Raw genomic sequence first — 23,272 nt, 5'->3', positions numbered from 1 at the left:
CAACCTTGGGGTAGAAAGTGCAGGGCTGCCTTGCCGAACACGTGCAATCAAGCCACAAACATTGTCAAATTATGACTGGAGTGGAGAGACTGTGGAGGTATCAGCAAGCGTTACCTTCACTGGGCAAATTGGTTCAAGCATCTTTGTTGGTGTCTTACTCTGGGCCAAATCTGTAGGCAGTTTTACTCCATGTAGAAATAGGCAGACTCCTACTGGAAGCTCACCTGAGGCAGGACCTCAGGATTTGTCCCTCTTATGGAGTTATGATCATGTATCTCTTTGTTGCTTTGGCTTTGGAAATCTCCTTGCTTTTTGTTGCAGTTTGGTTTCCATACAGTCACCACAAATTTCTGTCTCTCTGGTTTTGCCTCTGTTATGTGACAGTGGACCCATTTGTCTGCTCTCCACTCCTAAGCTGGATAGCAAGGATTTTCTTACCGATGCAGCCGTATATTCCTTTGTTTCTAAATTCCAGAAATTTTAGACACCTGCAGATTTTCAGTGGCAGAGGAGCCCTGCATCTTGGCCTTGCTTGGAAATGCCTGTGATAACAGATCTCACTTGAGAAATAAGTGGCCTAAATAAGCAGTTAGTATACAGAGCCCCTGTCTAAAACTGACTTGAGTCTCAGAGGAAAAGGGAGATCAAAGTTAATATAAATTGTTATAAGTATCCTTATTTCCCCAGATTGCAGGGCTATATTGCCCTTCTCAGTATAGCTGCAGTGTAAAACACCAGGCTGTATGAAGACCTGTAGTTAAGTGAATGTAGTAACCATCTTCTACTGAAATGAGCCTTAGGACCAGTTTTCTGGGAGAAGAGGCAGTATGGATGTTAAGGTTAAAGAAGAAGGGGTCATTGCTGGTGCTCAGGGCTTTAGGAAAGTGCAAGTCCAAAATAAAAAATTCTGCAGGAAGCATATAAGCAGAGGATACAGACAAGAAAACATACAGAAAGCTCAGGCAAATGAGAAAATGGCATGGGATAAGTAGGGGTGTTAGAAGAAAGTTGTGACATGGAGGTGTTACTGCATAAGTATGGTATTTCCAGTGGAGTTACAGTCCTCCTTCCAAATACTGACTTCTGTAGGTACATCTACCCTGCCTGAGGCTCCCTTAATCTTGGATTCACCCTTCTGTAAGCAATCCCAGACAGTGCAAGCCCTGACAGGGTGGGTGGTGCTGGCTGAAGCTCGTAGGACCTGGCCTGATGGGTCTGTGTGCCGCAAGATGTGCTCAGACACAGTCGTGCCACAGAGCATCCTGCTGGGTAGAGGGATGGAGATGGAGAGGGCAACACACCCTCATTGAGAAGATTCAGCGTAGACATGACTGGTCTCTTCCCACAGTCATTCTTGAATTTAAATTTATTTTGATTGGCTGCAAGAACATGAGTGAACAGCACACTTTACTGCCCAGCCAGAATTTTTACCTGCAATTTGTTGATCAGTTTTATTTTAAAAAAACCCACTGGGCATTGCCAGAAATATGACTGAATTTACCAGTAGCCTAGTCTTATTTGGCAGTTCTTCTCTTGTCAAGCACAGAAACCAGTGTGTGCACAGGCACGTTGCAAGAAGAGCCAGAGGCCATGAATACAATTGCAAAGAGCAAGCTTTATTTTAGTTACCTCTCTACTGGAGGATCTCCGAAGTGGCACCTAAGCTCCCATGCAGAGGTGAGACAAGCAGGGATGCAGGCACTGCAGTGATTCAGCCCAGCTAGAAGATCACTAGACCGGCTGTGCTTGCCTATATTTCAAGGCTGAGAGCAGACGCAGCCTCTTGCTGTGCTCTGCTCTTTCTCAAAACAAAGCAGGAATCTCAGACATTATAAGGTGCCATAGGGTTTCTCTCAGGCCTGTGTTATCTAATACAGAGTTTCTACTTGTCAAGCACACAAGATCACCAAAACAATTAGCGTGATGTATGTGCTTTCTTTATACCCCAGCTGCAGGTCACTTGAGTGTGTTTACATTTCTCCTCCTCGCTCCATCTTCCGCAATTCCCATACACCAGAAAGAGCAGGGCTTTGCCTTTCTCAAAGCGACATGAGAAGGAATGATTTCCTTGAGTAGACTCTGCTCTGATGTTATTTTTTCCATGTTCAGTAGGGACTTAAATAGAACAGCAGATTCCAGAGAAAATGGAGTTTGTGAAAGAAGTAGATTTAGAATCAGTAAATTTAATAACTTTTAGTTCATAGTCTCCAAAACACTGGTGTTCACTTCTCCTGATAAATTTTAAGGAATGAAAATTTCTGTTGTTTTATTTTTTAAAAATCCATTTTTAGTTTCACTAGCGAGAAAAGGCAACAAACTCTAAGCTGCCCCTTAGACAAAAACAATGACTAGCTGATAAGTTGCTCCATACATAAAATTTAAAGGGCAGTAATCTAATGCTACTCATTGTGTCTATATATAAAACTGTTCTTGCCAAGTAAACTTGAAACTCTTCTAAGTTTGAAAGTCTGATTGATAAAGATGGTTGATTTATATTGACTTCACTAAGACTTTCTTCTAGTTAAAGTTATTAATAAATTGAAAACCAACTAACCAAACAAAATATGTTTATATGTTGCTATCTCTCAGAAGTGGTGATGTTTCTCATTAGGACTCCTGAACTCCTGCCCTTAGCTCAGCACTATTCTGTGCCTTTAATGGTTGTCAAGAAGAGAAAAGAAATCACTAAGGAGAAAGTTCGCAGTGGCAGGAAAATGGGTGACTTCATAAAATAATGCAGGCCAGCTCTGCATAAAGGTCTGGATCATTTGATGAGTTGCTTGCATTCAAACTAATTATTGCATTTAGCCAGGGACAAGGTCATGTTTTGAATACAAAGAATATGGGTCACATGCTCAGAGTGGGAGAAACTGTGCCCTGGGAGGTGCTGTCTCCCAAAATGAAGTGGGAGTTACTGGAAAAAATTACCTGCATGTAAGTTCTCATTATGTTGCTAAAGCCAAAACAAAACAAAACAAAACAAACATATATATATATATGTACAAGCAGGAAAATTAAGATATGAGCAGAGAGGAGATCTTTTATACTGGTGAGCTCTCTACCAGGCATCGTATCCAAGTCTTGTATGGAAATTTTTTTAAAAATATTTTCAAAACCTAAAAAAGGAGAAGTGATGCAAAAATTTTTTGATTCTGTAAAACCTGCCTTGTAGAATGAATGTGAAGAAATGCAGTCTGTCATTAAAGACAAAACTAGAAAGTGACATGGCTGGTGTTAAGAGTTACCTGAAGAGAGCAAGACCATTTTTTAATCTGCCAGGCAAAGATATGGATCTAGTTGCTGGAAGATAAAGTAACAAAGGTCAAACTAGAATTAGGATGCTTGTTTTAAAGATGTAAGTGGGTGGTAAACAGCTGAAATACATTATTAAAAGACACTGAATTCTTTGCCGTTCAGATTCTGTAAGGTGGGATATTGATTTCTAAAGCAATCCTGTTAAACTATCCAATTTGGGCTGTACACCAAAATAACTGGACATGTTGCTGTCACCTAGGTTTTATGGAAAGTTTTATTTCATGGTCAATATGGCTTTCACAATTCAATTCTGAACAAATTAATTGGTGCTAAGGGCTGGAATCCTGATGTTACAATAGTCAATTTGCAGACTTTTTTAACATCTTCCTCTAATATTGTAATGATTACTATGGAATCCACATATTGTTGAGGAACAGTTGGCAAATTAAATAAATGTGAAAATAGCTATCTTTCTTATAGATATGGAAAAGTAATAAATTAATAGTAAAACTAGTTACAGTGCAATTCTAAAAGAACTCTGTAGGTTACATTTATATTGCATTTATTTATTGTGTTTCATTTATAATGACTGCAAATATAAATGTAAATATGTCCAAAATCAGTTGTAAAAAAAAAAAAAAAAAAAAGGAAGTAGCAATCAGTCATTTCCCATTGAAGGCTATGCTTTCGTGGTTAAGTTAGGAGAACAAAAGTGTTGGTTCTCTAAGAGGTGCCCTCCTACCTCCACCCCATCCCATCCAGCCCTTTCCCCTGTGCCAATGTTCATATGGCTGCATGGACCTGCACAGGGAGAAGGAAAGTTGTTTTCAGCTTTGATTCATCTCCTGCTTTGGTTCATCCTCCATTTGCACAACCAAAAGCACTGGCAAGCCAGGGTCAGCAGGGAAAAAAACAACCCATGGATGGCTGTCAGCAGGAAAAATTGTCATGGGGTTATGGGCTGAAACATTAGTTGCACTAGTTCCTTTTATGTTGGGAAAGGTTCCTGAAGTGCTTCTGCTGGGGTAAGTCAGTGTAAATCAATACTAGTGAAATAAAATTTCAGCATCAGACTCGTAGACATATTGTGTTTATCAGAAGGGTCCAAGAACAGAGTTTGTATCCTGAAAGAGATGTTCCTGTCTTTACTTCCCATTGTACATAGCACTTGTTCTTGTCAGAATGCAAAATGAGGATTGAAATGAGCATCTGCCACTCCTTTATGATACAGAGATCATTAGCATCAGCACAGGTATCTGTTGCTGAGATCTCCTGTTCTACTTCAGTGAGCAAATGCATATCAGTTGTATATACATACAAAAGCCATATTTTTATATCTTGGTCTCTTGGCTCCTTTCACTTTCTTTGCAGAATGGGAGATGTTTCCAATGTATCACTCTCCCTGGCCTCCTTTCCACCGGAAGAAGCTACAGAGAGGTGATTTCTGTGAAAATGTGGATTAAGCTGGCATGGCTGGGGTAAATGTAGTTACGCTAGCACACATTCACTTTCAGTATAGAACATTTTGGTGGGAGGGGGATGGGTGAAAATAGGCTATAATGACAAAGGTGTAATTTTGCAGATGCCAGCGCATCTGCATTAGGAGTATCCTGCTGATATACTCATGTTGACGAAGACCCTAATATGAACCTGACTTTGTCTGCCATTCTCATACTTTTTTGCCAGTTTTGAGGGGCAGGTAAGTGGAAGAGTTTTGTTGCTTCTCCTCTTTCACTGTGTGAAGTCATTTTTGATGACAAAATAGAATAGAAATGCCCTGTCAGACAGCCATATAGATGATATAACCCCAGCCCTGCGCTACCTCTTCATAATGAAAAGCTTCTCTTGCTCTTCCACTCTTTCTCTTGGTTGTGAGTCTCAATCTGGACATTGTGGTGGTCAAGGCTGCTGCAGTTCTGTTGCTCTGAAGGGGACGAACTGGTTCAAAGGTTGTATTTGTTGGGCTAAGTCTTGGTGGTTCCTCGAGGCTTCCAACCTGCACTGTTGCTTTCCTTTCATGTGACAGATTTTGACTCCCAGACCTGTCCTTCAGCTCTTTCCCTGTAGTCCATGTGGTGATTCTTGAAGAGTCCCCAAGAACAGAGGCAGATCAACCCACCTCTCAAATCCTGTGTTCAAATGGCTTTTGAGGAGTATATAGGAAGCTTCTCTAGCTGCTTTTCAGTTACTAGGTACTCAGCTGAGGGTGGGAGTTTAAGGGCAGCTTTTCCCTTCCAGTGCATTGAGGCAGTAGGCACAACCTGAGCTGTGAAGGATGTTGGCAGTTGCCATCTTGCCAGCCCAGGATGAAGAAGATGTGCTTGGACAGCTAGGCTCCAGACTGAATTTGAGGTAAGGCAGCTCACTCCAGGAATGGCTGACATCTAGCTTTGGGATCATATCCATGAGCAGAGATATTGCTGCTCAGTTGCCACCCAATTAGCTTATGTTGGTAGGCTTCACATACAATGTGGCAAGGAAGCAGAACCCCCTCATCTTCACCTGGGTGCTTGAGAAGATCTCTTGGATCTAGTTGCCTCTTTGTTCTCCTTTGCCTGTCCTGGCCCTTCCCCATATCACAACATTATTTTTACTCCATTCCACTTACCAGTGTGTGTCCCACTCCACACATTCACCTGCCCCTGAGGTTCACCTCCATTGCCATTCATGATGTCTTATCCCTCACATCCTTATTGCATCCCTCGGTACCCGCATTACCTCCTGCCTTTGCTGTTTCCAAGAATACACGAGGCTTGCTTCCTGCACCAGTTTCCTATGCATTGCATATCTCACATTCATAGAATCATAGAATGTCCTGAGTTGGAGGGGACCCATAAGGATCATTGAGTCCAACTCCTGTCCCTGCATAGGACAACCCCACAGTTCACACCATGTGTCTGAGGGTGTTGTCCAGCCTCTTCTTGAACACTGTCAGGCTTGGGGCCATGACACCTCCCTGAGGAGCCTGCCACAGTGCTCCACCACCCTCTGGGTGAAGAACCTTTTCCTAATGTCCAGTCTAAATCTCCCCTGGCACATCTTCCTGTCATTCCCTTGGGTTCTGTCACTGGTCACTAAAGAGAAGAGTTCAGTGCCTGCTCCTCCTCCTCCCCTTGTGAGGAAGCTGTAGGCAGTGATGAGGTCTCCTCTTAGTCTTCTCTTCTGCAGGCTGAACAAACCAAGTGACTTCAGCTGTTCCTCATATGGCTTCCCCTCCAAAACCTTCACCAACTTCATAGCCATTTATTGCACCATACAGTCCCTGTAGAACTTTGATCAGCCTCTTGCTTTCCCTACCTCTGATTTCCTTGGAGGAAACAGTGGAAAATGGCACATTTTGGCACTTGGAGCAGTCTCAGCTCTACATGGAGTCTGTGTGAGGAATAGTGATCATGTTGTTTAAAGGCAGTTTGGTTTCAAAGATGACAGTGGAAGATACCATCCATTTCCAGGACAGTTTCACAAGTTTCAAATCCTGGAATCCTTAGGACTCATCAAACTCCTCAAAATTATTGTGTCCATGAGCAGCTGAATGTAGAGAACTGGCAATGCTCTTTCAGTTAATACACAGCTGCCATCTGTGATTGCAAACCATGTAAACAGCTGGTTAAACACCACTTCTCTTGTTGTGAGCTTGTGTGCTTTATTTTTCTGTGAGTCACTTCTCTCCTGTTTGACATGCGGGACCAATAGAGGAAGTCAGTGGCAAACAAAGCCTTTTCAGAACATGTAAAGATGAGGCCAGATATGAGAGTTTGATTGCACAGAGAGAATTTCAGGAGGCAGAATATTATTTCATGATCTGGAAATTGTCAGGACAGTGGGTGGGACCTATATACCAAATGAAACAAACGTCATACAGGCATTTCTTTCACTGCAAATCACCAGGAACTTCACTTGCTCTCTCATGTAAAAATGCTCTATTTGAATCTGATGCTGTGATTCTATGTAAATAAATTAAGGCAAGAAAATATATACATTGCTAGTTTAGTCTTGTAAAATAGCTCAACAATAGGATGCACTATGAGACTGGAGATCAGAAAGCATGAAATGATATGTTCAATCCTTTTCCTATTTTCTAATGTCCTTCCCTCTCACGTCTCCATCGATTAATCTTCCATGATGTGTATATATGGAATTTTTAAGTGCTTGGCAGTGGTACAAGATTATTCCTGAAAATAGAAGGTGATTTTCTACTGCTCATCTGGAGGGACTGATGACAGATACTCACTGTATTTGTCCAGAGGGTTTAGCATCTCCTCCTTAGGCTACATTCATATTACAGCAACATAATACTGTGTCAATGACTTAATTTATTTTTATTGCAAACTGCTGGGTTAGATGAATGACACATTTAATTAATGGTTGTCAGTGGAGATTTATTCACGCCACTCTCAGAACTTTACCTGGAGCTGAGACTATTTTGCAACTCTCACATTGAATAAGAAAGGGCTCTTTTATCCCAATCTACTCAAAAGAGAAGCTATTATTTTTATTTTACCTTTTCTGGTTTTCCTTTTGTGACAAATGGGAAAGAACTATTTGGAGATCACTATCATATATATATATCTGCTTGGCAGTAACAGATGGCTTCAAAGAGGCTAGCTGAAGAAAATAAAATTGCATTTCCTGGCAGACAAGGTCTGAAGCCTTGAAAATCATGGATCCTGTTAGTGTTTATAGTGAATAAATTGCCCTGGATATTTCTCAGCTGGAGAACATGGTGTGCTTTTCTTCTTGACCCACTTCCCTTGTAGTTGCCAGCCCTTCCCCAGAGTGGCTGGAGGAGATGATAGTTTCTGGAGAAGCTGACCAAAGTAAGCCAGATGTGTTTCCTGGTTTCACTGTTGTCCCCAGGGTGGTGTCAGGATGCTTTTTACCAGAGCTTCCATTTCTGGTTGTATGTGTGTTTATATGTGTCCATGACCCACACATGAAATACAAATGGCCATGCATGGTCATGCCTTAAAGAAACCTTTCTGTGCCGGTAATGGGCCACTTTGCACACATCCAAGTACTCAAAAGGCTATTGCAAAGAACAAATCTCAATCAGTTACAGAAATTATCATGTTGTCTGGTTCAAATGGCACACCTGGCATCCTTTGCATGTTGCAGATCTCATTTTGGCAACCTAGCCCAGCCCACTTTTCTTAATTCAGTGTCTTGTAGCATACCTATCCCTCCATTCACCATCTGCTGGTGGCAGAGTATTCTGGCGATAGGAACGGTGCTGCCACTTAGGACATAACTTATTAGTATGCAAACGCCTATTTTGGGTAATGTTAAAACATTAAATAAAATGTGTAAAGGCTGATCACTGCAGTACTACCTTCCTTTTTGTTGCATTTTTATATCATATGTTTTGTGTTTGGTTTGCTATAACACACACATTTGCAGTTCCTTGGGATAGTGCAAAGATTAATTTCTGGGAAATGTATTATCTGATGTATTGCAACTCCTTTGTATTGAAAAAATGATGTTACAATGAATGTACATTTTGAACAAGCTGCTAACCGTGTAACCTGGGGATTGGAAGCAATCTCCATTTTACATTCACTTGCATGTCTTTTAGTGTTTGAAAAGAAAATGGTTTTATGTTTGGAGGGGTTTTTTTCACATGCAAAGTGTTTCAAGTTGATTACCTCACCTAGTGCACTTGCCTCATAAGAATCCCCAGGGCTTCCTCCAACAACTCCAACAAGTTTCTCAGTTTAATTATGAGTGCAATTAATGATCTGGCAATGTGGAACACAGTAATGGCAGATTTCCTCTGAACAAGTCAGATAAGGAGGATTTCTGTGGGGCTCTTGCCCCTTCAGCTTGGTCATTCCTAAAAAAAAAAAAAAAAAAAAAAAAGCCAGATCAGGTTCTTATTCAGCACTGCTGACTTCTGGTTATTTTTATGACTAAGGAAGATGTTTAGCTTTCAGAAGCTGCTGCTGCTGCTTCTTTCTTGCTGCTATTAAGTTGCCTTTACTATTAGGGACTAGAACAATTTTTGGATTATCATTTTCTTCCACCTTGCTCGTGTCTGCTCAGAGAAGGAGCTCTGCATTGACTCTTGCTGGAGACAGTCGTGGGTGCAGAGGTGGGAAGCTAAGTGGCAGGCATACTACCCTTACAGAGCTCTTGCTTCTGGTCAAGATGCTAGGAAAACTGGCATAAACCTAACAACATGTAAAAGCACAAATAGGGAGGGACACTTAACCAGCATAGGACTGGGCTGTCCTATTGACCTCGGTTGAAAAAAAAAAAAGAAAAAAGAGGGAAAGGCTATGCAGTGTTTGATGGTAAGATGCTGGAAAGAAGAACATCTCTCTGACATTTATGATGCTGATTCTTGGAACAACAGATCCTGCAAGCAAATATGGCAGCTCTAAGACCCCCGGTACTTTTACCTCATCTAAAACTGGTTTGAAGAAAGAGCTTCTTCAGAAGCTCAGATTATAGTTTTTTTTCCATTCACTGTTGTGAATCCTGCCAGATCTCCCAGTCCGAAACAAGCTTAGTCTATGTTGGCAGAGGACAATGTCACTTCCAGGATATGCTAAGGTCCTGATAGTATCCAAATCAAAGCTGTTACAGGGAAGACCGAACTACGGCTCTTGCTGTTTGTGTGTCATCTGCATCTCTCAGGACTAAGGCCTCTTCCCATTCTCAATGGAACAATTAACGTCATATTGGGAACTCGATTTCCGCTTCTCAGGCTTTCCAGCTCCCATGAAGAATCTCAGGGACGAGCATATCCTTCCTTTGCATTACCTTGTGTTACCTGTTAGACTTCTGTTGCTGCTAAACAGGAGGTAGTCCAAACCATATTTATCTAACCGCTATTCAAGTAGGAGCTGAATGTGGGTTTCTGTAGTAATTTCTACTGAGAGGAGACAAAAGCTGTAGATAACCTGTTGTACTTCCTGGCTTGCTTGAGAAACTTCATCTGCTGAGAGTTGAGTTTGCTTGAAGCAGAGGATCTCAGGAAAGTCCCTTTCGAGCAGGTCTTCAGGCTTGGGAGGCAAAGCAGAAGGGCTTCCTCAAGTTGCTAGAAGTCCTCATCAGTTTGTTAGAGGCAGAAGATTTGAAGAACCTGTGGAAGTTTGTCTCAGGGGAGGGCAGCAGGGAGATGGAGCAGAAGCAGCCTGCTGTAGCTTTAAAGGCAATGCTGAGTAGGGAGCCATTTGGAAGGATGTAGTTTACTAAAGGGATCCAAAGCTTATTTTCCTTGAGTCTTTTTATTCTTCCTGTATCTAATCCCTTTAGAGCCTAAGGTCAACCCCTTTTTGTACTGCAATAACACTGTAATATATGCTTGCATTAATTCTTTTTGCACACTGAGCATGCAAGACCAATTTAAAGCTTTTTTTCAGAAGAAAAACACTGTACGATTGTGTATATAGAAATACTGAGAGAGAATTTTAATTCTGCCTCCTGTATAAATGCATGCATTGATTACCTGTATGTAGACCATGCTGTAAATGCTGCATAGTACTGTACATATGCTGCATAGTACATAGTACTGTAAAATCCTACACTTGAAACTACAATAAAAAAAAAAAAAAAGAAGGAAAGAAAAAAAACTCCTTGTATACTACCAAAACCTTATTAAAGAATTAAAGGCAGCACCTTGTTGATGGCTGGGTTTTTTGTTTGCTTTCTTGCTTTGTTTTTCTGCTCCCTTTGCTTCCAGCTCTGGGCAGTTTTCCCCTGCTTATCCTTGGGTGCACCAGGTTGGAATATGAAAGAGCTCTGGTAGAACAGAGAGAGTTTTATTATTGGTTACTAATGTGATCGCTGAAAACTCACAGTTAAGACAGATCTGGAAATAGAAACAAAGTTCTGTGACTGTTGGAGATGTGTTTAATGTACTTTGGGAAGGCCACACTGTGAGTTCAATTTACATAAATTTAGGCTAGTATCAATTTCACTTGAACCCAGTCATATCACAGCAGCAGGTTACAACTAGCCCGAACTTATGAAAGTTTTTAGAGCTCTGCCTTGATGGTTACCAGCATCCAAACTGGCTAAACTTAAGCTAGTACAATTCAACACCTATGAACACAGCAGAAACAATTTATCACATTTCTCTTGGTTTCTTCACTGAGCATCCTCCACTGGCTGGCAGCATGGTCTGCACAGGGTGGTTGGATGGCTGTCTCCCATCAGCCATTTGACAAGGCATTTAAGAACATCTGGTAAACTTCCAGTCCCTCCACTCCCCAAAGCCCCAGGGAAGCAGATGCAAAATTGTGGTTGTTCTGCAAGTAACATTCTCCTGCCTGGGCTGCTCAGTGGATCCGACCGTGCTGCTTTCATTGTGACTCACATCTGAAAGCAGTCGCCACTGTAGAGCGGCATGTGGTCCAACCCCTATTGCTGTTGGTCTGTCTGGCATCAGGTTGGAAGAGGAGACATGGTGACAGACCCTGTCCGCTTTGGTGTGAATTGCACAGTTACTAATTCAGTGTTTTTCTGAAAGGGGCTGGAGAGGGAGGCTGCAGGCAGTAGGTGCATGCAAAGGCTCTGGTACCTGTGGAAAGGGTGCTGGAAACCTTCCCGCTTGCAGAAGAAGTACAAGACCCCAACTCCTCACAGACAGAAAGCAGTTTGTGCAGGCAGGTGACGGCCTGGGAGGAAGAGCTGGGATTTGGTTGTGGTCTCTGACTTACAGGATTGTACAGTGTGTGAGTCTCTTTTTTCTCCTGGGAATTGTATGGAGAGTCAGGATTCTTACGAGTCTGCCTCTAGCAGGGTCCAAAGCCCATCTCCTCTGTGATAAACACCTTAAAGCACATTTTGGTTTGCTTCTGTAAGACTGTTGGTATGTGGGACATGTGCATCTTTGAAACACTGCGGAAGGATGCATGGATGCCATAGAGCCATCCATGCCACTGGCACATGGATGATGCATGGATGCCACTGGCTGAGAGATGATTCAGAACAAGGTCTGAAACAGAATGGTAGATGGAACGGATGCAGTATTTCCTAGTTTTATGTTAGCCAAATATTGTGATCTTTTTCTTGTACCAGGTGGGGTTTTTTTGTTTGGTTTGTTTTTTTTTTAGTTTTGTTGTTTTGGTTTGGTTTGCTTTGGTTTTGGTTTTGTTTCACAAATTATTGCATTTAAAATGTTTAAAACCAAGAGATGGGAGAAAAATGATAATCTGAAATTCTACAGTCTAAGAGAAAATTGATTAGGCTTATCTGAGAAACTGTTCCCTTTCCCCCATGTCAGTGCAGAGCTTCTGGAGACGGCAGGCTTTTCTGGTGAATGCCAGGCCCACTCTGTGCGGTGCCACAGACTGCTCTGCTGTGGGGGTGTAGGCACAGACAAGCTATAGGGTCTTTTCTCTATGCATTCAAGAGCTGTAAGATCACCAGAAAGCCATACAGGCATGGCAAGTGCTGTCATCACTCCATATTGCTAAAGGGACCTGGGCAGAGTGTGCGTGACTTGGCATGAGGCAGGATACAGAGGAGCGCATTAACAATCTGGATGTTGGTACTGCTCTTGAACCCACCAGCATGAGTCTGCTCTGTGCTGCTGTCTGAGAAGAACACATCTGGCTACATTCTTGGTGACAAGGGGACCTGGGAACTTCTAATACATGGTTGTAAACTTGCTGTGACAAGTGTTGCCAGCAGGTCAGGAGAGGTTCTCCTCCCCCTCTACTCTGTCCTGGTGAGGCCACATCTGCAGTACCGTGGCCAGTTCTGGGCTTCCCAGTTTAAGAAGGACAAGGAATTACTGCAGGGAGTCCACCAGAGAGCTACAAAGATTGTTAGGAGTCTGGAGCATCTTTCTTATGAGGAATGGCTGAGAGATCTGGGTCTGTTCAGTCTGGAGAAAAGAAGGCTTAGAGGGGACCTTATTTATACTCATAAATATTTCCAGGATGAGTGTCAAGAGGATAGGACCAGACTCTTTGCAGTTGTGCCCAACAATAGGATGAGGGGCAACAGGCACAAATTGAAACATAGAAGGTTCCATGTAAACATGAGGAGAAACTTCTTTCCTTTGAGGGTGACAGAGCACTGCAACAGGCTGCCCAGAGAGGTTGTGGAATCTCCTTCTCTGGAGACATTCAAAACCCACCTGGACACATTCCTGTGTGATCTGCTCTGGCTGAATCTGCTTTAGCAGGTGTGTTGGACTAGATGATCTCCAGAGGTCCCTTTGAACCCCAACTGTTCTGTAATTCCGTGGAGATTGCACCTTTGCTGATTTTTGCAGTATTTGCAGCATCACTGGGATGTAGAAACTTTCCAGCTGCCATATTGGGTAATGTAAGTCTCCTCTGAGGATGTCCTATTGCCAATGATCCTGCTAATTTGAAACCCCACCAGTTTAAAGACAAATCCCCAGACTCCACGTAGCTGCTGATGAGCACGGGGACAGAGATGGACTTGAAGGCTCTGATTTCTGCCTCTACCAAATACAAGCAGGTAGATCTTTTTCTCTCCTGACTCTCCTTCCTCTTCATATTCTAATTGTAGCCTCTGTGCAAAGCAGGCATATTTATTGCCTTCCAAATACATATTGTTGCCCAAAGTAGTTACTAGCCAAATTTAATTTAAATTCAGTGAAAAGACAGAGTGTTACAGATGTGAAATGCAGAGACTTTGTGGGGCACACATGCTCAGACTAATTAACAGCCATATGCATTCCTGGACAATTGACTGGGAAGTCAAAAGACCCAGGAGTTAAGATCTAAGCCCAAGCAGGTTGGAAAAAAATGGTTCACTGCCCAAAGACAGGCAAATGTGTCTTCCGAGAAAGAGAGGAACATAGGCAGAGGTCGGAGCTTGCTATAGGTAAAGGCAGTGTTTTTGACTCAGATTTGTCCAGATCCAGGGTAGCCCTGCCCACTCACAGTCTTGGTAGCTTTTTAAAACGGGATGGTTGCCTCAACTCATGGCATAGTTCCTTCTCATAGTGGAGGGAGCCTAGCAGAGGGCCACCGAGATGATGAGGAACTAGAACATATGACATACAGAGAGGCTGAGAGAGTTGGGTTTGTTCTGCCTTAAAAAGAGAAGGGTTGGGGTGGGATCTTATTTTTTCCTTGAATCACCTGATGGAAGGATGATGCCAGACTCTTCTCAGAGGATCACAATGAAAAGATGAGATGTGATGGACACAAGCTGGGTAAAAGGAAAATTAGATGTAGAAATTAGATATAAAGAAAAACTTTTTCAGCATGAAAAGCCTCAAACTCTAGGACAGGGTCCCAAAGAGGTTGTGAGATCTCCGTCTTTGAAGATACTCAAAACTCAGTTGGACATGGCCTGGAGCAGACATCTCTGAGTTAGTCCTGCTTTGAGGGGTGGCTGGAGCAGAGACCTCCAGAGATTCCTTACACCTTTTTTATTCTACAATTTTAAGATGCAAGCTAAGACTCTCCACTCTTGATCTTCTGGCATCTTCCCATTGGCACAGCAGAACAGAAAAATTCTTCTCCAGCTTTTGGGAAAAAGTCCTAGAGCAGCTGAGTGACCTGTAGTACAGAAGACACATGATGACTGCCAAGAGAGGACAAACTGCGAACACCTGGTCCGGCAGGCTGTTTGCTTACAGCTAGCTGCTGATTACATTAACTCAACAGTGAAGCCAATCTCATACTTTGATGCCCTAGGACATTCTTCCTTGTTAACAGCCTCAGGTGATGATAGCAATGAAGGTAATAAAATATGTGTTAAATAAATAATTGATGCAAGCAGCATTTCAACAAAGTTTCTTTTAGTTGAGTTTGTAGGTAACTTCTATCCTCCATATTTTTTGGCATATTTATGCTCTTCAGATTTTCTCCATGGTGCATTTGCAGCAGCAAAACAACAACAGCTTCGGGCTTCTTTAAGGAAAGCATTCTGACAATTTTGGGGTATTGCATGCAACAGGTTAAGCAGTCCAAGTCTCCCACAGGTAGGCAGAAGCCAAACAATCACTGTTGTGCTTAGGGTGCAGTGTCCATGCAGGGAAATAGAAAATACATGGGGAATTACAGACAGAAGGGCAGTTCATTTGCTAAATACCACAAAGAATTTGTACAGCCAGAGGTGGAAGTACATTATGATTAGAAAGGTATCTACTGCACAACTGAATGACAGCAAAGGGGTACCAGAGCAGAAGAAGGAAAGAAGCATTATTTTTATTACAGCAACATCATGATGTCCAGCTCTGTATCATATCTTACTGCTTCATGTGAATCTCATCTCAGTAAAACTTCTGATGTCTTGCAAGGGTAAGAGCTGTTGAGGAAAGAGGGGTTGCTGGAGACAGGGCTGCTGGTGAGGCAGACTGCAGGACACATAAACCGTATCTCTGACCTACAGAGGATGTACACTGCAGGACTGGATTCAGTTCTTCTTGACCAGAAAGTAGATGAGATGACACAAGCTCGTAGGAGCTGACGGGATGTATGAAAGTTTACATATGCAGAGAAACCAGCGATCACAAAGCTGTACCATCAATCACAGCATCTAGAAAATGGGATGAAGTAGAGCAGCAGGTGAACTGTTATTGGGGATCAGGTACTCCTTCCAGTGGGAGGCTCAGCACAAGGCAAGATGTTGGTCAGGGCTTCTTTAATCAGGTCCCAGTTCCACTGAGGAAGCGTGTATGGTTAAGACTCCAGGATAGCACTGCAGGTATATGTCCTGGGAAAACCACATCCAGCCAACAGGCAGAAGCCAATTTTAGGCTGCTAATGTCCAAAAAATGCTTGAGGGAGGAAGTCAAGTGGGTAATTCTCTTTGCAAAGGGTGGTAAGTCCCTCTTACCAGTTCAAGACCCAAATCTGTCATCCTAAGAGAAAAGGTAGAGTGGGTCAGTGAAAGACTAAATCAGGCTAATACAGGGTCATCTTCAGCACCAGACTTCAGCTTTAATGAAATAAGAGACAATGATTTGGAGTCCAGAGGCATTGCCAACACCAGCCTGTGTTTTAATTTATAAGATATAAAAAGAAATATTAAATAGATAACAATTTTTCACCATGCATAACAGCTTGATGCTGCCCACTGAGCTATTTGAAATGTCCCTGTTATACATGAGCATAGAGATCTTACATTTTTCAGGCATACTAATAAGGCAGTTGCTCTGCACAGAATAACATGCAGATTTACAGCGCAATTTGAAAATTGTGTCAATGGACTGAAAAGCTATGGAGGGCTTCTTTCCCTCTCAGAGACAAAATGTTCTGTTCCCATAGCCAGATGAATGTGCTGGCTGATGGCAGCTCTGTAGCCCAGGTAGTTAAATGGGTGCTTGTTTAGTCGTAGCCTCTGATACTGTCAAATGCCACTTGCAAACACAGATGTTTGGAGCCTGCTGTTCATAATTAGGACTGAAAAGTAACCTGATGCATTATTGATTGGTTGAGTTTACAGAGAGGCTTTTGTTTCTCAGCCCTCTTAAAGAAGGGTGACTTAAATGTTTTGGGATTTGGTTTTGGTTTGGTTTGGTTTTTTAATCCATTTTACAGAGTGATGCTTCTGTGGTTTTAATTTGCAACTAATAGTTAATTAGACTAAACTTCAATGGACATTTATTTTGCCTATTTATTTTGCGATTTTTTTGCTTATTTTGCTTATTTGTTCAAGTGTGTGCATGTGTGTGTGAGTTGCTGCTTTTCTGTTGGTATTGTGATCAATTCACAACCTACCCCTGGTGCCTTATGGGCCATCTCTCCACCACAGACTGCTACTCAAGAAAGACCAGCTGTTCTGTCCTCCCATTGCTTTTAGTTTTTGGACACCCCAGAGTCTAATAATGATACTTCATATGTCAGCTTTCATGACTTAACTTGCGAATCATTTTAGTGAAAGCTGAAGGAGCCTGTAAGAGTCAGAAGTATGAGTTGCTGGAGGGATGTGAGAGCAGGAGCGAGGGATGAATAGCATAGAGGGGAACACAGGAGCACTACAAGGGTATTGCCCCCAAGACAATGGTGGATAATATGGAAAAGTCATCAGCAAATGTAGCTGGCCCTGAGGGGCCCCTTGAGTTCACCATGGCCTAGGAATGAAAGAGAGTTGCTGAATGGTTCCAGTAAGGAAGAAGTGAATATGTAAATATTTAAATATTGTAATAAATATATAAATACTGAAGAAGACTGGTAAACATGAAAAAAATCCTGAGGAATTGCTTGCAAAAATCTCTTTTAGGTCCAGGTAAAGACTGCTAACAAAGGAACTCCTTTGGCACATTTTTCTGCCTTCATTTATGAGTATGTGTGAATCTCTCTAAGGTTTGTATGAATTAAATGATTGAGGGATCAATGCTCAGGCATGTATTTTGAAAGTGTCATGGACTAGAATCTTTCGACTGATGCTTCCCACTGCTCTTGATTCTGATGTCTGTGTCCATGCCATGTCTGAATACTAACCCTTTTCTTTTGTCACATGTGTCTTCTTGCAGGCATATATGCTGAAGTCATTTGAAATGAATGGTCTGCCCAAGGCAGTGCCTTTAAGTTTGCCTTATCAAGACTTCAGAAAGATATGTCAGACTACTGGGAAAAGCCTAAGGTATCCCAGCGGATAAAGAAAGTTGATTTCTCAAATGTTGTTTTGACTGCCCCTTGCAAACCTCTGGAACCTTATCTGGAAATAAATGGAAAAGAGGAGGAGGAGGAAGAAGACAATGAGGAAGAAGACGAGGAGGAGGAAGAGGAGGAAGGGGATGAGATTGATATGCACAATGGTTCCAGCAGTGGCCTGAGTCAAAAAAGCACAGAGCGCAGCCAGGAGTGTGCACCCTCCACACTCCTGGCTGATGACCAGAAGGGATCCAAGGGTCGCGCTTCCACTGCTGGTGAGGACCTGGAGCTGGAGGAAGGCTCCAAAACACTAGTGCTATTTTCGCCAGGTGATCTGAAAGAGTCTCCAGTGACCACAGACTTGGTTCCAGAAGTTGATCTGGGCACTCTTGCTGCACTGACTCCTCAGAGTGAGCGGCCACAGCCTATGGATAGCCAACTGCATGTATCCGAGCCAGGGACCCTCTCTTCAGTCCTTAAATCTGAACCAAAGCCCCCCCGTGACAGTGGCTACAGCTTCCTCCCCCTTTACCAAAGTTGAGCGCACATTTGTTCATATTGCTGAAAAGACCCACTTACATGTCATGTCTTCCAGTGGCGAGCTGATGAGGCATGAGGAAAACTGCCCTCCGGGCCAGTTTGAGGAGGTCATTATTGAAGAAGAGCTGGAGGACAACCTGGTGCAGATAGAGAATGAAAGCATACATTCAGGACTGGAAGGGGCACAGACAGAGAGCTCTGCGCTTTCGGCTAATCACATTGAAACCACCTCAGAAACAGCAGGGGAGCAGCTGCCCCTTCCCAATGCTGAAGCAAAGCCTCTCAAAGACAAGCCAGAGCTCTCTGACAAAGTGTCACTCTCGCTGGATTTGGATGAGCCTGGTAAGGTGGTGACAAGGGATTCTGACCTTGAGAAGTCAGCACTGGTGGCAGAACACCTGAAACGAGCAGAGATCCTCTTCAACACACAGCATAAAGGCCCCAGGAGGCCTCTTGGTTCCAGGTATAGAAGTCGAATACCCATTTTGTTCTCTGAGGAGGACACTGGCTCAGACCTTTCAACATCACTTTCTGCCAAAGAAAGGCTTTATAAGAGGGCAAAGCAACCTGACTTGGCTCGCTTCGTGATGGAGAAGAGGCAAAACCGCCTTCTTCGGCTGGCCTCAGAGGCCTCCTCCTCAGCATCCTCCAGCGATGAGAGGCAGCAGGCTTCAGAAACCCTCTCAGCCACTGGTTCTGAGGAGGACACACATGACTCTGATGACTCAGTCCCAAGGAAGGCTGGGAAAGAGAAGGCTGCTCCCCTGGGGAAAGAAGAAAGACCCATAAGCACAAAGAGCAGAATTCCTCGGCCCATCACACCAGTGAAAACAACACTAGAGGCGGCAAAGTCTGAGAACTCCATGGCTGTTGCAATGGCCATGCTATGTAGCTCTCCACAGGATGCGGCTCTTGCCTACAGGTAAGACCAAAATGCTGAGCAATGCAAAATGTTGGACTTGTTAAGGAGATGCAGCCAGGACTTTGCTCACCTCCTACTGCTTTACCTTTCACTTGGGTTGAATGAGTGGTCCATCCCTGTTTTCCTACAGTAATTTCAGCTCACTGATGTGTGAAATTGCCACCTCTCTGCCTTCTTTGGCTCAGTCTGGCCAAAGGGCCAAAGCCCTCTTCTCTTGCCCTGGCTTTGAGGCCTTCTTCCGTTTCACAAGCTCGTTCATTTGATCTGATCCTGATAATAGCAGAGTCCTCCCATGTTGAGCTCTCAGTTTTGCAGCATACTTGGCACAGTTGTGACTGACCTGGCTATTGTGATTAGAGCTCCAAGGGCTGCAAGGTTGCCAGTTGTGATTGCCTCAGAAGATGGCCAGCATGCAAAGAGGTGGAGAGAGGGAGATGTACGTGCATGGGCTCTGTCAGTGATCCAGAACAGCACGGACCACCTCCACATGGTCTGAGTTCCTACATATCCCTGTGTCTTGGGATTTTTTTGAAGGTACCTTGTTCTCTATCAAGTAAGCATAGACATATAAGGGGAAGTGAGCCTTCTGAATTCTGCAGTGTTTGGCTTTTCTTCCTGAACTTGGGTCTGGAGGTCCAGCCCAGGAGCAGAGATGCTGATGTGGCTCTGCCACAGGTCTAGCAAATTCTGCTCTTTCAGAGGTGTGGGGTGAAAGGAGGGCATCCCTGTGGGTTGGTTTATCTACCAGTAGTTACTGTCAGAGGCCAGCTGGTGCAATCCAGCTCATCCCCACATTCCCAGATTGTACCTGCTACCTTGAAAGAAGTTGCTACATCCATGCTGCATGTCAAGAAGAGTCACAGATATGTGCTATTGGCCAAACCATGCTTGTGCATTGTCTCAGAGAGCACTGGAGGATCAGGGCCAACACTAGTTAACAGCACGAGTGTTCAAACCAGTGCCCTGTCTTGTCCACAGCAAAACTCCTGTCATTCTGGTGCTGGAGACTTCTTATAATTGCTCAGCAACATTCATGCCAAACTTGCCAGGAGCCCTAAGCTCCTTGCAGAAATTCCCTTTCATCCTCCCTTTTCTCTTCCTCTGCAGGCTTCAGGCACAGAGACCAGCTGGAAGTGTCCCAAACGAGCGGCGAACTACACAGACACAAAGTCGGCTTCCTCCTTAGCTGAGCTCCACTTCTCTTCCTCCACGGAGCAGCTCATGGAGGTCCAGCTGTGGATCTCCCCTCAGAGCCCCTCAGAGCCCTGTCCTTCCTTCAAGAAACCCCAGTGCTTTCTCCCAGAAGCCTGCTGCCACCTTGGAGGGAAAACCCTTCTCCCTGCCAAAAGTATAAGCCAGGGACTGCTCTCCAGCAAGTTTCTCCTTCCCCCTCAGCATGCAGCTCAGGCCCTGGGGCTGACAGGGGATTCCCTGACCTCTCCTGGTGTGGCCAAAAAGCAACAAAGAGCAAAAACCCAGACTCAGAGTCCAGCAACCAAAGGAAAGCAAATGTCCCTGGAGAGTAAGGCTGCTGCCAGATAATGGTCTTCTTCTGCCAGCCCTGGGTAACTTCAGCATATAGTATACAGTTGAGATGCTGCAGCACAGCCTTCCGTGCTGGACCCACGAGTGTATAGCAGTAGCTGTAGTTCAATGCTTCACACACTCTCACCCCACACAGTTGTGATCAGCTCCCGAGGGTCTGAGAGCATGTGAGCCACAGAACCTTCTTCAAGGGAGACATCCAGCCTGCAGCTCACGCTTGCTAATGCACAGCACCAAGCAGCAACCCAGGCAGCCTGCCTAGTGCCTAAGTCCCCTCCGTCCCCAGGCATTCCCCTCTCTCTAGCAATACCAGTCACCAACACCAACCCTGGCTTTGAAAAGAGGAGCAGAGATGATGAGAGGAAGGTCTGCTGGACAGGAAGGCTCCTGTTCTGCAAGCAAATCCCTCCTCTCTTGTGTCTGGGAAAATGCTAGCCTTGGCCTCCACCATCTACCTGAGTGCTGGCTCACTTCCTGTCACCTGTGTTAGCAAAGGATTGTCACCAGCTTAGCCAAGAAGGATGAATGCATCCTTGTGTGCTGAGATAAGAGCAGGGGCAGGCTGGAGCAGGGGGTCTTCTTTCCAGGGATGCCTCTGCATTTGTGAATAGGAGACAGGCAGGCCTTGCTACCTGCTCCAGTGTGTCCCACAGAGGAGGCCATCTGGCATTTCTGCTCAGCAACACGGCTGCTCTTTCAGTAGATTCCTCTGTGGTGAATAGTTAGATAGAAGTAGGGCTGTATGGGCAGCTTGCTGGGAAATCAAGAGTGCTTGCTAATTGATGTAGAAGGGAGCACACTGCAGCTGCTTCTGTCCCCAATACCAAACTGTGATCTGTGGATACCATACCTCCCAACATGGGTGGTTCCTCTCGACCTGAGTGTGGTTGGTGCCATAAGACTATAGTCCACCAAACACAGCTCCATGCTGAAGATGCAAATAGTCACTGGATGCCTTTGGCTTAGGTGCCCCTTGCACCTAAATTCCTTGTGCTATTATTGTCATGATCTTGGTGTTTGTGAATTTTGGCACTGTGGTTTCAGCCACAGCTCCCCTGCAGGGAAGGGTGGGAAATTATCCTGTAGCACAGTCAAAAGCTGCTGCTTTCTGAGGAGGTTTGCTAGCATGCCATGGGAACCTTGTGCGTTTCTGTCTAAGAGTACAGTGGACTGAGTTGTGGAGGTCACGTTTATGTGTTTCCCAGTGCTCAGCTCTTCCACACAACAATGGGAATGTAAAAGCAAGGGCTGTATTCTTCAAGTAAAATTATCAGAGCAGAAGCTTAGTGTTCCGCTAGAAATAAATTAACCAAGGTTTTAGCCCCCGGACTAATTAGGAATGTTTGAAAATGAAAGCCAGCGTGACTAATACCTGTCTGAGCTTGGTGAGATCTTGTAGCCACAAAATTTTCTCAATGTCTTGCAGGGGTAAACACTCCAGACCCAAATACTTTGGATCCCGCACCATTGACTTGCCTAAAAGATGTTTTGCATGAGGCAGAACGAAAATACGACTGTTCTGTACACCCATCCCCACAGCTGCATATTTACTCTTTGCAGACAACAAAGCTTGATAGAGGTGTCTGGACAATAATAACCTTGATTCATTTGAACAAATATACAAACAGTCACACTGATGGCCATTGAATCTGAGGAATCCTGAAGTTGTTTACATCTACAGGAACTGTTCGGGAAAGGAGCATGAGAGCTGTGATGGGGTGGCTGCGAGAACAGGGTACTCTGTGGACATCTGAACAGATTCCAGAAAGCCAGTGAATTATTTCCAGCACAGAAAACATCATCTGTTCCTAGTGTTGTTTGACAGGGCTGGGCTAATGGTGCAGCTGGCTCCACAGAGATCTGGGCCTGGCATGAGTTGTCTCTCCTTGTGGTTGTGCTACCAGCCTCATTGATCCAGCACAGTCCTGCATCCCTGCTGTCCCTGGCACAGAGGGGAGCAGGAGAGTGTGTCAAAAGCAGCGTGCTCCCTCAGTTATTTCTGATGAGAAAGAGCTGTGATGGAAGTGAAAGCTGACTGACTGCAGCAATGATTCCTCCCCAGACAGCCTGTGCAGGAGGTACCAGGTGCTGTTACTACTGAAAGGCTTCTAAGGGTAACTCTTGCAGGGCCTGACTGTCCCCCTGTGTCCCACAGGCTTGGGTGTGCAGACCTGCTCTCCTTCCCAGTAGCAAGTGATGCTGTGATCCTGGTTGGGTGTCACATTGCCTCTTTCCTTCACCGACGTTATTTTTACAGGAGTTTCAGTGCTGGGCTCTTCCAGTCAAGTGGATTTCAAGAATTTGGTAACAAGAGGTGTCCCACACAGCTGCATTTTTCTGGCAGACGTGGTCAGAGGGATGCTTGCAAGCCCCTTGTTAACAGCCCTGTTAGTGTGCTGCAGCAGATGGTGCCTGGATCCTTATTTCAGGTGTCAGCAGAGGGACACAGGAAAGCCCCTGCCATGTGGGTGCTGCT

General features: G+C 44.2%; 1 pseudogene across 1 annotated transcript in view; it reads left to right on the top strand.

Annotated features, from left to right (window-relative positions):
* LOC308038720 (tau-tubulin kinase 1-like) overlaps positions 1–20,793 on the top strand; it is a 43,655-nt pseudogene extending 22,862 nt beyond the window's left edge. The window contains exons 4-5 of the transcript in view: positions 17,669–19,251; positions 20,359–20,793. The product of the transcript in view is annotated as a tau-tubulin kinase 1-like (transcript). The remainder of the gene's footprint in view (positions 1–17,668; positions 19,252–20,358) is intronic.
* The last annotated feature ends 2,479 nt before the right edge of the window (positions 20,794–23,272 follow it).

This window comes from Nesoenas mayeri, assembly GCF_963082525.1.
Source record: "Nesoenas mayeri genome assembly, chromosome: 3".
NCBI lineage: Eukaryota > Metazoa > Chordata > Aves > Columbiformes > Columbidae > Nesoenas > Nesoenas mayeri.
This window is presented reverse-complemented; position numbering and strand designations above follow the sequence as displayed.